This window comes from Muscardinus avellanarius (genome assembly GCF_963383645.1).
Source record: "Muscardinus avellanarius genome assembly, chromosome: 1".
Lineage (NCBI taxonomy): Eukaryota > Metazoa > Chordata > Mammalia > Rodentia > Gliridae > Muscardinus > Muscardinus avellanarius.
In genome coordinates, this window is record NC_137786.1 from 205,367,810 (window position 1) to 205,383,535 (window position 15,726).

Sequence of the window (15,726 nt, forward strand, 5' to 3'; positions counted from 1 at the left end):
AATCAGATGTGTAAATAGATTGTAACTATGTATATTGCTAGCATGATAACATTCCTAGATAAATTTTGTTATATATTGATGCAATGCTTAGAAATAGAAATCCTAGGGAATTTTGGCTCACAAAAGAAATACCATATTTTATCATGTCTAAGGTGCCAATGATTATAAGATGCATTTATTTTTATATTTATATAATTTATATTATAAAATATATTTACATTATTTTTATACCACTGTTAGAAAAAAACAGTACCACAAAAACTAGGATAAAATGTTTTTTACTTACAATTTTGTCTAATTCTGCCGAGCGTGGTGGGACACACTTGTAATCTCAGTACTTGAGAGGCTGAGACAGAAGGATCACAGGTTCGCAGCCAGTCTCAGCAACTTAGTGAGGCCCTCTGCAACTTAGTGAGACCCTGTCGTGAAATAAAATATAAAAGCGGGCTATAGCTCAGAGGTAGGATACCCTGGGAAACAATTTCCAGTGCCACACACACAAAAAAATATAATAATTTAATTCTTATTGAAAGTTTTATTAGGCTTATTTTGAAACATATCACATATATAAAGAAGAGGCAATTAGCAGAATTTTTTAAGATGCCCATAAAACTTTCTTACATTAAGATTACTACTGTTGTGCATCAGTTTTGCTATTTTATGTTATTAGAGATTGAACGCAGGGCGTTCTACCTTGAACCTATGTCCCCAGACGATTTTTGTTTGTCTTGCTCGGTTGCTGAGAGTCTCGCTATTTGGCTGAAGCTGCCCTTAGCCCTATAACCCTGCTGTCTCAGCCTCTCACGTATTGAGATTACAGCTATGTGTAATTATGCCAGCCTTTGTTGCATCACTTTCTGACATAGTAAATGATATTTATGTTTTTTTCATAATTCTCATTTTTCACATGATGCTTTTCTCTCTGTCATCACAAGCGCTTCCAATGCACTGCTTCTTTAAAAAAATGCTCCAACATTTCACCCAAAGATTATTCTAAAACATTAACATTCTTGCCAGGCGTGGTGGTGCACCGTTGTAATCCCCGCCCTTGGGAGGCTGAGACAGGAGGCTGGCACAGGTTCGAAGCCAGCCTCAGCTCCTTAGTGAGGCCCTCAGCAACTTAGTGAGGCCCTGTTTCCAAATAAAGTACAAAATAGGTCTGGGAGTATAGCCCGGAAGTAGAATGCCCCTGGGGTCCACCTCCAATACCACAAAAAATAAATAAAACATTAACATTCTTTCTGGAAGTAATGTTGAAGATGGCTTCTTGATTTTCTCAGGAAGTATGTTAGCATTTTCTAAAAGATCAATATTCTTGTTCTTCCTAAGTTGATACTTTTATGGAATGTGTTAGATTAATTTTCTATTTCAGAAACCCTCCCATGAGCTAAGGGTCCCTTTCCTGAGAGGCCCTGGTCTGACCATATAAGTCACCATCCCCCTTCCAGCCAGACCTGGTCAGTTACCAGGAGGACTTGTCCTCCCCTGGTCCACCTTGGCCAATCAGTGAAAAGGGCATTCCCCGCTGACCCCAGTCCAATCACCTGGCCACACAGGACCCCCCTGTGGGACCCCAGCCAATTAGTTCCAAAGGCATTTCTCCTAGCCTATTAGCACCCAACACACATAACCCCAGCCAGTTTATAACCCTGACCCGGCCCGCGCTCGCTCTCTTTTGGCCCTTTTTTCTCTCTCCCCCCTCTACTTCTCTCTCCCTCCCTCTCTTTCTTTCTTTCTCTTCCTTTCTTTGTTTCTTCCTTTCATGCCGGCCCCTCCAATAAATCTCTTGGCTACAAGGCAGTCTCTGGTGTGGTCAAACTTTGTCCCTTCAGAATGTTAGCTAATATATTGAAGAATTGCATTTATGTTTTTGCACATGAAAAATAACAAGCAAAATTTTACATATGCCGACAATTATTTGTATATGCTGCCTGGCTGATGACTATAATGTAATTCAGTTATAAAATATGTCCCTATTTCAGAGGTGGCAACTTGTGAAGGGGAAAAAAATGAGCCTTAGAATCAATGCAGTGCAGTAAATATGCGCCTCATATGTGAACCTGCATTTTTAATTACCCACTTTCTAGAAATCGTGTCGTCACCACTCCTAAGTGTCCTTGCTCACCACAATGCCACCAGCTTTAAAATACTCATCGCTTCTAATGTGTTGGTGTTTCCATGGGAATGCATATCTTCCTAGGAAGTTGGAGCTTAGAACATTTATTTCCTAAATATATTTTATATACCAGCATCATGCATATAGAAGTATTTATTTCCTAACTTAGGAAACATTCCAACAGGAAGAAAATTATATTTATGCAAACAGACATTTCCTTTTCTGTGCTTAGGAAACATTAATGGCTGATAAAGCAGAAACTGGACATTCATTTGACATATTTTTTTCAGAGATTGAAAATATCCTAATTGCTATGAAACAATACATTAAAATAAATGGAAACAATTTAATAAGTTTTTTATGTAAATACTTAGTCCTGGATGGACTTAGTATTATGTTGCAAGAAAACTTAGATACGTTTTTATTTTAAGAATTGATCAAGCTTATTAAAATAGTATTAATAAAAATAAAAATAACAGTTTATAAAATAAACCTTTCTCTCTAGCGCGCTATCTCTCTCTCTCTCTCTCTCTCTCTCTCTCTATATATATATATATATATATATATATATATTTTTTTTTTTTTTTATAGTACTGGGTATTGAACCCAGGGGCATTTTACCTCCAAGCTACACTCTCAGCCCTATTTTTTCTTTTTTCTTTTGAAACAGGGTCTTACTAAGTTGCAGAAGGGCTTCCTGAGTAGCTGAGGCTGGTCACGAATCTGGAGCCTCCTTGTCTTAGCCTCCCAAGTACTGGGATTATAAACGTGCAGACCATGCCAGGCTGTAGTCATACATCTTAATGGAGTACAAAATGGTAGAGGCATATGTGCGCACATCACTCATTTAGCCCTTCCCCAGTCACCACCCCATTCCTCCCCCTCTCCCTCCTTCTCATGTTTGGCTCAGTGCTTGACTTTGATGTTTGTGGAAGTACATCATGTACATTAGAGACTTTCCCTCTTACCCCCCAACCCCTCAGTTAGGTCGCCTTATTTGTTATACATGATTTCTCCTTCCTCATCTAGAGTTACTTCTATGACTCTTGTTCTGCCTAGCTAGGGAGAGCATCCGATTTTTTAATCTCATTTAGCATAATGTTCTCGAGTTCCATCTATTTTCCCACAAATGACATAATTTTATTCCTTATGGCTGAGTCCATTGTGTATATATCCCATAGTTTTGTAATCCATTCATGTGTTGCTAGACATCTTGGCTGGTTCCATAGTTTGAAAATTGTACACCTATGAGCATAGATTATTAGTACCAAACATGCATTAGTTTGGTACTTTGGTTTCCTTTCTTTTGAGTAGACATCCAGAAGTGGTATTGCTGGATCATATGGTAGGTTTGTTCCCATTCTTCTAAGGATCCTCCATACTGTTCTCCAAAGTGGTTGCATTAATATACAATTCCCCAAAAAATGTATTAGAATTTCCACTTCTGCACACCCTTGCCAGCATTTGTTGTTTGTGGTTTTAATGATCACCATTCTAATTGGAGTTAGGTGAAATCTCAGGGTAGTTTTGATTTGCATCTCTCTAATTGCTAATGATGTTGAACATTTTTTCATACATTTATTGGTCATTTGAATTTCTTTTTTGTGAAGTGTCTATTTAGTTCACTTGCCCATTTTTTGACTTGGTTATTTGTTTTCTTAGCATTGAAATTTTTGAGTTCTATGTATATTCCAGATATTAATCCTCTGTCGGGGAAATAGTTGGCAAAATTTCTCTCCCATTCTGTCAGTTCTCTGTTGAGATTCTTGATAGTTTCCTTTGCTATACAGAAGCTCTTTAGTTTAATACAGTCTCACATACTGATCCGCCTTTTCATTTCTTGTGCTTTTGGGGTCTTGTTGAGAAAGATTTTACCTCTGCCTATCTGTTGAAGTGTTGGACCTATGTCCTCTTCAAAGAGCTGCAATATCTCTGATTTCCAAGTCTTTAAACCATCTTAAATTGACTCTTATGCAGAGTGAAAAAGTGGGGTTTATTTTTTCCCCTGTATATGGTTCGCCATTTTTGCCAACACCATTTGTTGATTTGTTGAAGAGGCTCCAGTATATGTCGAAAATCAATTGGCTGCCCAGGCATGGTGACACATGCTTGTACTCCTAGCATTTGGGAGACTGAAACAGGAGGATCACGGTTCTCAGACAGCCTCAGCTACTTAGGCCCTTTGTAACTCAGTGAGAACATGTTTCAAAATAAATGAAAAAAATAGGGCTGGGGGTGTAGGTTTGAGGTAGAATGCCTCAATTGGCTGTAAGTGTGTAGATTTGTTTCTGAGTCTTATTCTGCTCCATTGGTCTATGTGTCTGTTTTTGTGCCAGTACCTTGCTGTTTTTATTATTATGGCTTTATAATATAGTTTGAAGTCAGGCATTGTGATGCCTCCTGTATGGTTCTTGTTACTGAGAACTACTTTGGCTATTCTGTTTTTTTTGTTGTTCCAAATGAATTTAAGGACTGATTTTTCTATGTCTGTGAGGAATGACCTTGGTAATTTAATGGGCATTGGTTGAATCTGTAGATCACTTTTGGAAGAATGGCCATTTTGATGATATTTATTCTGCCTACCCAAGAGAATGGAAGATCTTTACATCTCCTAAGATCTTCTTTGAATGTTTTATAATTATCTTTGTAGATGTCTTTTACCTCCTTGGTTAGGCTTATTCCTAAGTATTATTTTTTGTTTGTTTTTGTGTGTGGAGGGGGGAATATCATGAGAGGAAGTGTTTTCTGGATTTCTTTTTTAGTGGATATATGGTTGCAATACAGGAAAGCTGATTTTTTAAGATTGATTTTGTTTACACACATTTTTCTGGATTTGTCAATCAGTTCTGTAAACCTTTTTGTTGATTTTGTTGGGCCTTCTAAGTATAGTGTCATTTCATCTGTAAATAGGGATAGAAAAGTGAGAGAGAGAAGAGAGAGAGAGAGAGAGAGAGAGAGAGAGAGAGAGAGAGAGAGAGAGTGTGTGTGTGTGTGTGTGTGTGTGTGTGTGTGTGTTGCTGAGGATTGAGCCCAGAGGCATTCAACCTCCAATGAATAACGATTGAACCTAGAGCTTTACCCTTCTTGGGAAGCATTCTACCACTGAGCAACATTTCCAGTCATTTAACTGATCATTTTTCTCAATGGAGAATTTTAGGCTCAATATCAACTTTTCTTATACTTTGAAGACACTGTTCCATATTTCAATATTGCTGAAATATCTGATGCTAATCTATTTCTTTTTCATTTCTAGATAGTATATTTTTCCTCTTTTAAAGTTTTCAAGATCTTACCTTTACCCTTGGTGTTGTAAAATGGCTTCCACTCTACGGTGGTTGACAAGCATGCAATAGAAAAATCAGAGGGAAAGAAAGTGTGTTTGGCCCCAAACAAGTTCAGAACTTAGAAAGGCAAATTCCATTAGTCTTAATGCTCACTAATAATCTCTTTAGGTGGATGCTTAACTTTTCATGTCCACGGAGGTAGTAGTGTTGACCTCATATCTTGGTTAGGCAGACTTAACCTCCTCAGCTTAAAGAGGTACTGCTTTCTTGGTGTGCTCTCTTGAACCAGCCTATTCTCTCTCTCCTTGTTCTCCTTTTTCTCTCCCTTTCTCTTTATCACTCTCCTTAGCTTTCCTTTCATTGTATTTAAGTCTCTTTCCCTGCTTAAGCCATTATTCAGTGTTTGCATTCTAACAATTAATTATTCACAACATTTAACATTCTCTGATTACATTTCCCCTTTTTATAGTACATTTGTTTTTCTGGAGCTAATAGCCTCAGTCTTTCAATTGTATCAGTTACTAATTCATCTCCAGAATTTTCACTGAAGTTCTAAAACTCCTCTTTAATGTAATGACCCCTGGAGCCCTCTGTCCTCAGACTCCAATTAGACTGCCTGCCCTCTAGGTTTTCTACACAGCTCTTATTCTGGCACTTTCCCTTATCATGCTAGCCCGTTTTCTGAATCTCATGCCACTCTTATGGGTTATCACTTGTTTTAGTAGTGCACATTCTCTAGTAATTTAAGAATGAATGGAGATAGAAAGTGATGGTAGATTAAACTTTACATGCCTGAACATGTCTTAATTCCACCCTCTTGTTTTAAATTGTCACAACTATGTGCTTCAAGAGAGAGAGAGAGAGAGAGAGTGAGAGAGAGAGAGAGAGAGAGAGAATGAGAATGAATGAATGTGTGTGTGTGTGTGTGTGTGTGTGTGTGTGTGCGTGTGTGTGTGCGTGTGTGTGTGTTGCTGATGATTGAGCCCAGAGACATTCAACCTCCAGACTCTACCCTCGGCCCTATTTTATATTTTGAAACAGGATCTTACTATGTTGCTGATGGTCTTACTAAGTTGCTGAGTCTGACCCTGAACCTACAATTCTCTGTCTCAGCCTCCCAAATACTGGGATTACAGGCCTCTGCCACCACTCCAAGAACAGTAGACTATTTTAACTTGAAAATCTTCCAGTTTTTAGTTCTAGGTATTTTTCTTAGATTATTTCTTTGATATTTTCCTCTGCTTTATTTTTTCTTTCTAGAAATCCTTTTAGGACCAGTTGGAGTAGTCTAAATGTTTCCTTTTCTTTCTCATGTTCTACCTCTTCAAGAAGCAGTACAGAAGACTAAGTAGAGAAGATTCTCCTGGCTTTACTGTTTACTTACTTTGTGACCTAGGACAAGTTAATAAATCTTAGTGTTCTAATTTCTTCATCTATAAACTGGGTTTGATAATAGTGCTTATTTCACAGAATTGTTTGAAGATTAAATATGTTAATTGTATAGAGTTCTTAAAAATATGAACTGGTTGAATCTGTAGATCACTTTTGGAAGAATGGCCATTTTGATGATATTTATTCTGCCTACCCAAGAGAATGGAAGATCTTTACATCTCCTAAGATCTTCTTTGAATGTTTTATAATTATCTTTGTAGAGGTCTTTTACCTCCTTGGTTAGGCTTATTCCTAAGTATTATTTTTTGTTTGTTTTTGTGTGTGGAGGGGGGAATATCATGAGAGGAAGTGTTAACTTGAAAATCTTCCAGTTTTTAGTTCTAGGTATTTTTCTTAGATTATTTCTTTGATATTTTCCTCTGCTTTATTTTTTCTTTCTAGAAATCCTTTTAGGACCAGTTGGAGTAGTCTAAATGTTTCCTTTTCTTTCTCATGTTGGAAAGTACTTTACAAGATAACTACTGTGATTTTTTTCTTATCATTGCTATTATCATCATTCTATGTTTATTTAGAGACATTTTTCCAAGTTGATCTTCCAGCACTTCTAATCAATTTGTGTGTGTGTGTGTGTGTGTGTAACTTGTGTGTGTAACTGAGAGAGAAAAGCTGTCTCAGTCTTCTATGTAAGGCTTTCAGTGAATTACCCTGTCTTCAATGTAATGCCTCCTCTCTGCCCTCAGCAGTGCGCCTACTTCCCCAGTGTGTCCATTTTGACCTCTCCCTTTCTCTTGCATAGTAAGGAGTGACCAGTATCTGCTTCTTAGGGAAACTATAAGATCTGGGATTTTTATGGTTTCTTTCTGTTTTTCTTTTTTTCTTTCTTTTTGTACTGAGGATTGAACCCAGGGGCATTCTACCTCTGAGATAGACCCCCAGCCCTAATTTATTTTGTAATTTGAAACATGATCTCACTAAGTTGCCGAAAATAGCCTCAAACCTATATCAGTCTCCCAAGTATTAGGATTACAGGCAAGCATCACCATGCCTGACTTACTGTTTTAAGGATTTTTAACCAATATAAATGTTATTCCTTGCTTGCCGAAATTACTGGTTTGTTTTCTAAGTATTTCACTTGTCATGCTTTGTTACAGCAAATTGTAGAAACTGAAATTTTTATTATACAATTTACTTATATTTATATATTTCATAGAAATAATAATTTGATATTCAAAAGAATGTCTATTTTATAAACAACGTTATTTATGGCTGCTTATTGGGGGAGTTGGTACTAAGGCTGAAACACAAAGGCATTCTACCTTTGAGCTATACCTCTAGCTCTATTTTAGTCTTTTTTAATATTGAAGCAGTTCTCACTAGAATGATGAAAATCTCAATATTTATTGAGGCTGTTCTTGAACCTGCAATCCTTTTATCTCAGTTCCCAAGTACTGGGATTGTAGGCATGTGCCACCACACCTGGCTATGGCATTTTATATTACAAACACCCTAAAGGTACAATAATAAAGAAGCAATAAATCAAATTTTAATTAAGTCATGTAATCTCTTAATAGTCACTTCTATGGACATTATGTACATATGTGAAAATATCAATGTCACTCTCAGTCCCTTGTATGGGGAAGAAGGGAGAATGGAGAAGAAGCTGAGGAAAAGCCCACCAACTGCTGTGAACATGGATGTCACTATCACTGTGGTTTACGTTGCAATGTGAGACCATAATGCACCAATAAAAGTATATTAAATAGTAAAATCTTATCTTAAAAATGAAATGACTAAATGTAAAATGACAAAAATATCATAAGTTATATAAATGATAATGTGTATATATAATATGCATAATAGATAATATGTTTTTTGAATTTTTTTTGTTTTTCTGGTGCTGAAAGCTGGACTCAAGGACATTCTATCTTTGAGCTAGACCTCCAGCCCTATTTTATTTTTATTTTGAAATAGAGTCTCTCTCAGTTGATGAGATTCTTACTATTTGCTGTAGCTGTCCTTGAAGCTGCAATCCTCCTGTCTCAGCCTCCCAAGTACTGGGATTGCAGATGTGTGCCACGAGGCCCATCTACAGTATGTCTTTTATACTACGCATACATGGATACATTCAGGCACGCTTACAGTATGAAAGCCTAGAAGAAAATACTCAAATATGTTCCCAATAAATAATCTTACATGGTCAGTTAGTGGGTGATTATTTTCTTCCTGTTTCTGTAGCTTATAATTTTTCCTGTGGAATATATGCCACTTGCAAAGTCACTAGCTACCCAATAAATATATATATTTTTATAAGAATAGTTGGTACTATTTTTATTTTATTTTAAAATATTTTGAGATGGGGATCTATGTTGCTCAATCTGTTCTTTTTTTTTTTTTTTTTTTTTTTTTTTTTTTTTCTTTTTGGTTTTGAGGATTGAACCCAGGGACATTCAGGCTCTGAGCTTCACTCCAAGACCAATATTATTTGTGTGTGTGTGTGTGTGTGTGTGTGTGTGTGTGGTACTAGGGGTGGAACCCAGGGGCTTTTCTACCTCCAGGCTATACTCCTAGACCTAATTTATACTTTATTTGGAAACAGGGTCTCACTAAGTTGCTGAGAGTCTCACTAACTAGCTGAGGCTGGCTTCGAACCTGTGAGATCCTCCTGTCTCAGCCTCCAAAGTGCTGGGATTACAAGCGTGCATTGCCACACCCGACTGCCAATATTATTTTTATTTTGAAATAGAGTCTCACTAGGTTAATGAGAATCTTACTACTTGCTGAGGCTGTCCTTGAATCTGCAGTCCTAGGATTACAAGAGTAGGCCACCACACTCGGTTTACCTGATCTGCTCTTGAAAGCCTAGGCTCAAGCCAATCCTTCCACCTTAGTCTCCTGAGTAACTGAGACAATAGGCATGCACCATCTTGCCCAAGCTAGATTTTGTTGTTGTTGTTGTTGTTGCAGTACTGGGAATGGAACCCAGGGGCATTCTACCTATGAGCTACACCCCCAGCTCTAGCTACACCCCCAGCCCTACTTTTTAGTCTTTTTTTTTTTTTTTTTTTTGAAACAGGGTCTCACTGAGTTGCAAAGGCCTTGCTGACTAGCTGAGGCTGTCCATGAACCATGATCCTCCAGTCTGGGATTATAAGTGTGGGCCACCACGCCCAGCTAGGTACTATTTTAAAAGGAAAAAGATGTAGCAAAAAAATTATATTAGATAATTATAAGATAAAATTTGTATTGACTTTTGAAATATAATTTATTACAGATAACGACTAGGAAATTGGTGTTTAAAGTAGTTCTAGTTCACTTTATTTCCTAAAGGATTTGTATCAGCTCATAAAAACATGTATTATTCAGTTATGTATTAAACAGCTCAAAGGATCAGGAGAAATAATAGAACTACAGAGTAAGATACACATAAAACAGTACCTCAGCAGAGAAGGCAAGGCAGTTAATCATCTGTTACATGATTAATTGTGCATAAAAGGGGGATATAGGAGATAGAAAAGCATATAATTGTTTTAGATATTGAAAAGTAAAATATTTTATTTCTTGATTTTAATTTTAAATAACTAAATTGTTATGCTGCCTCAAAATTATGATTGATATGTCATTGACAGTTGAAAAACCTTATTCATTACGCCATTTAAGGTTTAGATGAATAAATAGAAACATTTCCTGTCTTCTGGACAAGCACTGACCTTAAGAACTTCCTGTGATGTTGGAAATGTTCTCTACCTGTGAGAAGTGTTGGAAATGTTCTCTACCTGTGCTGTTCAATAGAGTAGCTTTTAGCCATAAGTGCCTAATAAACATTGGAAATGTGGCTCATGCAGTTGAGGCATTGAATTTTTCATTTTATTTAATTTTAATTATTAAAATTTAAATGTCACATGTAGCCAGAGGGTACCATATTAAGCAGCATGATTCTAGATCATTGGTTGTAAATAATGCTTATATGTTATTATAACTGAAATGAGCAACACTAATTCAGATCATAAATGTTTTTATTTATATCTAGAATCTTATTAAATGAAAAAGAGCAATTGTTTTAGACAATTATAAATGGAAATAGATTTTAAATATGTTTTATTATATTTTCAAATATCTGTTTACGTCCTCATTTCAGAAGCAAAATTATATACACATGAAAACTGAAACAAGATTAAATTAGTGATCCTCAGATCCTTCACATACCTGAATCATAAACATATTAGTGCTCAGAAAGAGCACCAAACTCTATCATAATCTAGGCAATAGCATAGATATGGCCCTCAAACCTTTTAATTATATAAGATGGTATCAGATCTGTACAGAAAATATCCATAGTAGTAAATTGTATATAATAATTTCAGTTACTTTTGTGTAGACTTGTACACAGAATTATAAGCATTAGTATTGATCTTATCAAAGAGGCCATCCCTGACCACCTTTATTAAAATAGAGCTTTTGCCTCTTTACCTTATTCCAGTCTTTCGCAATTATTCTCATGTGATCTGGTATAAGTTTTCTGTTTATTCATTGTTCTACTCCCACAGATGGAATGAATGCTGATAATCGAGGAAAGGTAGCCTATGGGTAAGAATACACAATCTGAAATCAGACTACCCAGGTTCAAATTCTCAGCTCCATCTTTTGCTAGTATTGTGGCTTCTAATAAGGAATTTTACCTCTTTTTGTTACAATCCCTCCCTATGTAAAAAGGAGACAGTAATAATATTTATCTCATACACTTAACTAAGAATAAGAGAGTATATATAATTATAACTATAGAGTAAGTTTTTTTGTTTTTTGTTTTTTGGGTTTTTTTGGTGGTACTGGGGTTCCTGGAAGCCCTTCTACCTCCGGGCTACACTCCCAGACATATTTTATATTTTTATTTAGAAACAGGGTCTCCTAAGCCAGCGCGCGCGGCTGGCTTCGAACCTGCGCGATCCTCCTGTCTACGCCTCCCAAGCGCGGGGATTACAAGCGTGCGCCACCACGCCCGGCTAGAGTAAGTTTTTTTATATGTGATGTGAAAAGCACAAACAACAAAAGAACAAATAAATTTGCTGAATCAAAATTGAAAACTTTGGAGCATCAAGGATACTGCTGAAAATAGAAAAACAAGCCACAGAATGGCAGAAAGTATTTTCAAGTCTGTATGTGGTCAAATCTAGTATCTAGACCAAATAAAGAAGTCTTACAACTGAATAACAAATAAATAATTGGATTTGAAAAAATGAAAAGGAGACATAATAGACATATTTTCAAAGAAGACAAACAAATTACCAAAGTGTAACAGATGAAAAGATACTTAATATCATTGTCATTTGGGAAATGCAAGTATAAGCTACATTGTGATACCACTTCATACCACTAAACTATTTTTAAAACAGGGAAATTCTTGTTGGTAAGGATGTGGGAAAATTGGAAGCCTAATACATTGTTGGTCAGAATATAAAATGGATCTGTCACTATGAAAACTATTTTGGCCCTTTTTCAAAAATTTAAACATAGATTTACCTTATAACCCAACAATTTCACTTCTAGGTGTTTACCAAAGAGAACTGAAAAGATAAGTTCACAGAAAATATTGTGCACAGATGTTTATAGCAGCATAACATAATAGTCAAAAGATGGAAATGACCCATATGTCCATCACATAGTAAGTAGGTAAATAAAATGTGGTGTGTAGAGTGAGATATTATCAGATAATAAAAAAATGACATACTAATGCATACTATAACATAGGTGAATGTGGAAAAGATTATTTCAAGTAAAAGAAACCAAACACATAGTCACAAATGATTCCAATTACATAAAATATCCAGAATAGACTAAAGTCAGAAAGCAGAATAGTGGTTAGGAAGTATCTAATACTGGGTATGGGTTTTCTTTTCAGAGTGACAAAATATTTTGAAGTTAGATATTAATAATTGCACGACTTGATTATGTTAAAAATCACTAAAGTTTGCACTTTAAAAATGATGAAGTTTACTGGGTATGGTAATACACACCTAGTAAACTCGGGAGGCTAAGATAGGAGAATCACAAGTTCCAGGACAGCCTCAGCAATGTATGAGGACTCTCAGTAACCTAGAGAGACTCTGTTTCAAAAAAATGAAGAAAAAAACAAAAATAGAATAAAATAAAAGGGGCTGTGTTAATAGCTCAGAGGTGGACTGCTCCTAGACTCGATTCCTCCTACCACAAAATAAGAAAAAAGGTAAATTTTGTTGAGCATGATGTATCACACCTATAATCCCAGTAACTCAGAAGGCTGAATATTTTATGACATTCATTTTTTTAAATAGTTAAAAGTTGAGCCAGGCATGGTGGCGAATGCTTATAATCCCAGCAGTTGGGAGACTGAGACAGAAGGATTGTGTCAGCTACTTAGTGAGTACCTCTGCAACTTAGTGAGACCCTGTTTCAAAATGAATAAAAAATAGGACTGGGGGTGTATCTCAGAAGTAGAATGCCCCTGGGTTCAATCCCAGTACCACACACACAAAAAAAGTGAAAGGTATAGCAGTTTATATATATTTAATAAGATAAATGAGAAAATGCTTACCTATTTTTATAATCTCATTATTTAGATGTAGGTATGTTAACAAAAAGTTTATTTGTATTTCATTAATTTCTATACACATAATTTCTATACACATTAATATAAGAATATTTCCCCTTCATATTTACATATTTTGGACAATAATGGGACTGAATTTTAAAATGTTCTATTGAAAAATTAATTTCAACATGGAAAACCTTTGTCATAACTATCTTAAGTGCTCCTAAATAAGAAAATATTTTATACTAAATGTTATCTAATTCTAATGATACAAATGATACAAAAATGTGTGGCTTTGAAAGAACAGATGAGACTAACACCTTGTAGTGTAATATTTGTTGGGTGCTTAATATGTAATGAGCACTGGTCTCTGCACTTTATATTTTTAATTTATTTATTCCTTACAACTACTTATTGAAGTATACACTATTTTTTATATATGAATGAAAGCATAGAGAGTTCTGGTGGTTGGTCAACGTAACCAAGACACATTTACTTGTGAAAAGTCAGGATGTGAACCTAGAGCTCAGCTTGGTGGCGCACACCTGTAATCCTAGTACTTAGAGGCTGAGGGTCACAGCCAACCTCAGCAACTTAGCAAGACCCTCCACAACTTAGTGAGGCCCAAGATAGGGCCCAGGATAAAGCTCAGAGGTAGAATCACCCTGGATTTAATACCAAGCACCACAAAGAAAAACAGGCACGAACCTGGACACTCTGGTTACAGAATTAAAACTCATAACCTTGATGGTATATTACAATAGCCTTTCTTACTAATTCTTATCTGTATTAGAAGAAGAAGCTACTTTTGTATGATACTAGGTCCTTTGCTGAGATTCAGAACTTCAGTGATATAACTAGCTTCTAATACTGGCATGAATTATTTTTTTTAATTATACAAAAATTGCTTTTTGTTTTTTCTGGCATGAATTATAATGTGAATCCACTTTGAGGTCTTTTAAGCAGTGACTAAATATATGATAATTTATTTTACAGCTGATTAGTTGACATATTAGTCTAAACATTAGGAAAATTCGACCTTAACAAATTAGTTAAGACTAAAAATTACCATTTAGACTAATTTTTTATAAGATAGTATAAGATTATGTTTACTAATCTACAGTCTCACATTATCTTATTGTTTCTTGTTAATATAAAATAAAACTATTGTATATGCTATCCTTCTCCAAGAATCCTGTGTGTGCATGCGTAGGTGTGTGTCAGCAAGCTAACTTCCATTAATAAATTGGAATTCAATGTCTTTTTTTTTTTTTTTTGGTACTAGGGATTATACCCAGGAACATTCTACCTCTAAGCTACACAACCCCAGCCCTTTAAAAATAACAAAACAACAACAAGGTCTTACTAGTTTGATGAGAGTCTCACTACTTGCTGAGGCTTTCCTCAAACCTGTGATCCTCCTGTCTCAGCCTCCCAAGTACAGGAATTACAGGCATACAAGCCCAACTACTAATATCGCTTCACTTAATCAGATATTTTAAATTCTGTTTTCATTGTTAAGAGACATAAGCATGCAGGTGCAAAACCAACATTTAATACGGGTAAAATAAATGTCTTTATTCTTAGTTGTTACTTCACTCATTATTTCGGTGAATGATTTTTTTGAATTCTAGAATTACAAACCAGTAAACAGATTGCGCAAATGCTTTATTTTTACCTTATGGCAAACATAGCAATAATTACATGTAATATGTAAGTACTAATTTCAGACTTTGCCTTAAACGTAAAATTTTTTAATAATTCATAGTTTCTAGCTGAAACAACACCTGATATTTTGAGAACATAGAAAATGAAATATTTTTGAATTCTAGTTTCATTGCTAAAGTCTTTAACTTCACATTTGTTATACCCTTTTACTATGTTTTAGGAATGTCAATATTGCCGTGACTTTATGCTTAAATATAATATATATATATATAATATATATAATATATATATATATTATATGCTTAAATATATATATTTATATATATATTATATGCTTAAATATAATATATATAATATATATAATATATATATAATATATATAATATATATATATTATATATTATATATATATAATATATATATTATATATTATATATATATATATATCGGGGCATGGTGAAGCACACTTGTAATCCCAGCATTCAGGAGGCTGAGACTGGAGGATCGTGGTTCGCAAACAGCCTCAGCTACTTAGTGAGGCTCTTTGCAACTCCGTGAGAACCTGTTTCAAAAACAAAAGAATAAAAAATAGGGCTGAGGGTGTAGCTTGCAGGCAGAATGCCCCTGGGTTCCATCCCCAGTACCACAAACAAATATATATATATATATATATATTTTTTTTTTTTCAGTAGTAGGGATTGAAC

General features: G+C 35.3%; 1 protein-coding gene across 2 annotated transcripts in view; it reads left to right on the plus strand.

The window, feature by feature from the left end:
* ELP4 (elongator acetyltransferase complex subunit 4) overlaps positions 1-15,726 on the plus strand; it is a gene marked incomplete at both ends in the record, with an annotated part of 241,013 nt that overhangs the window by 37,450 nt on the left and 187,837 nt on the right. The window lies entirely within an intron of this gene.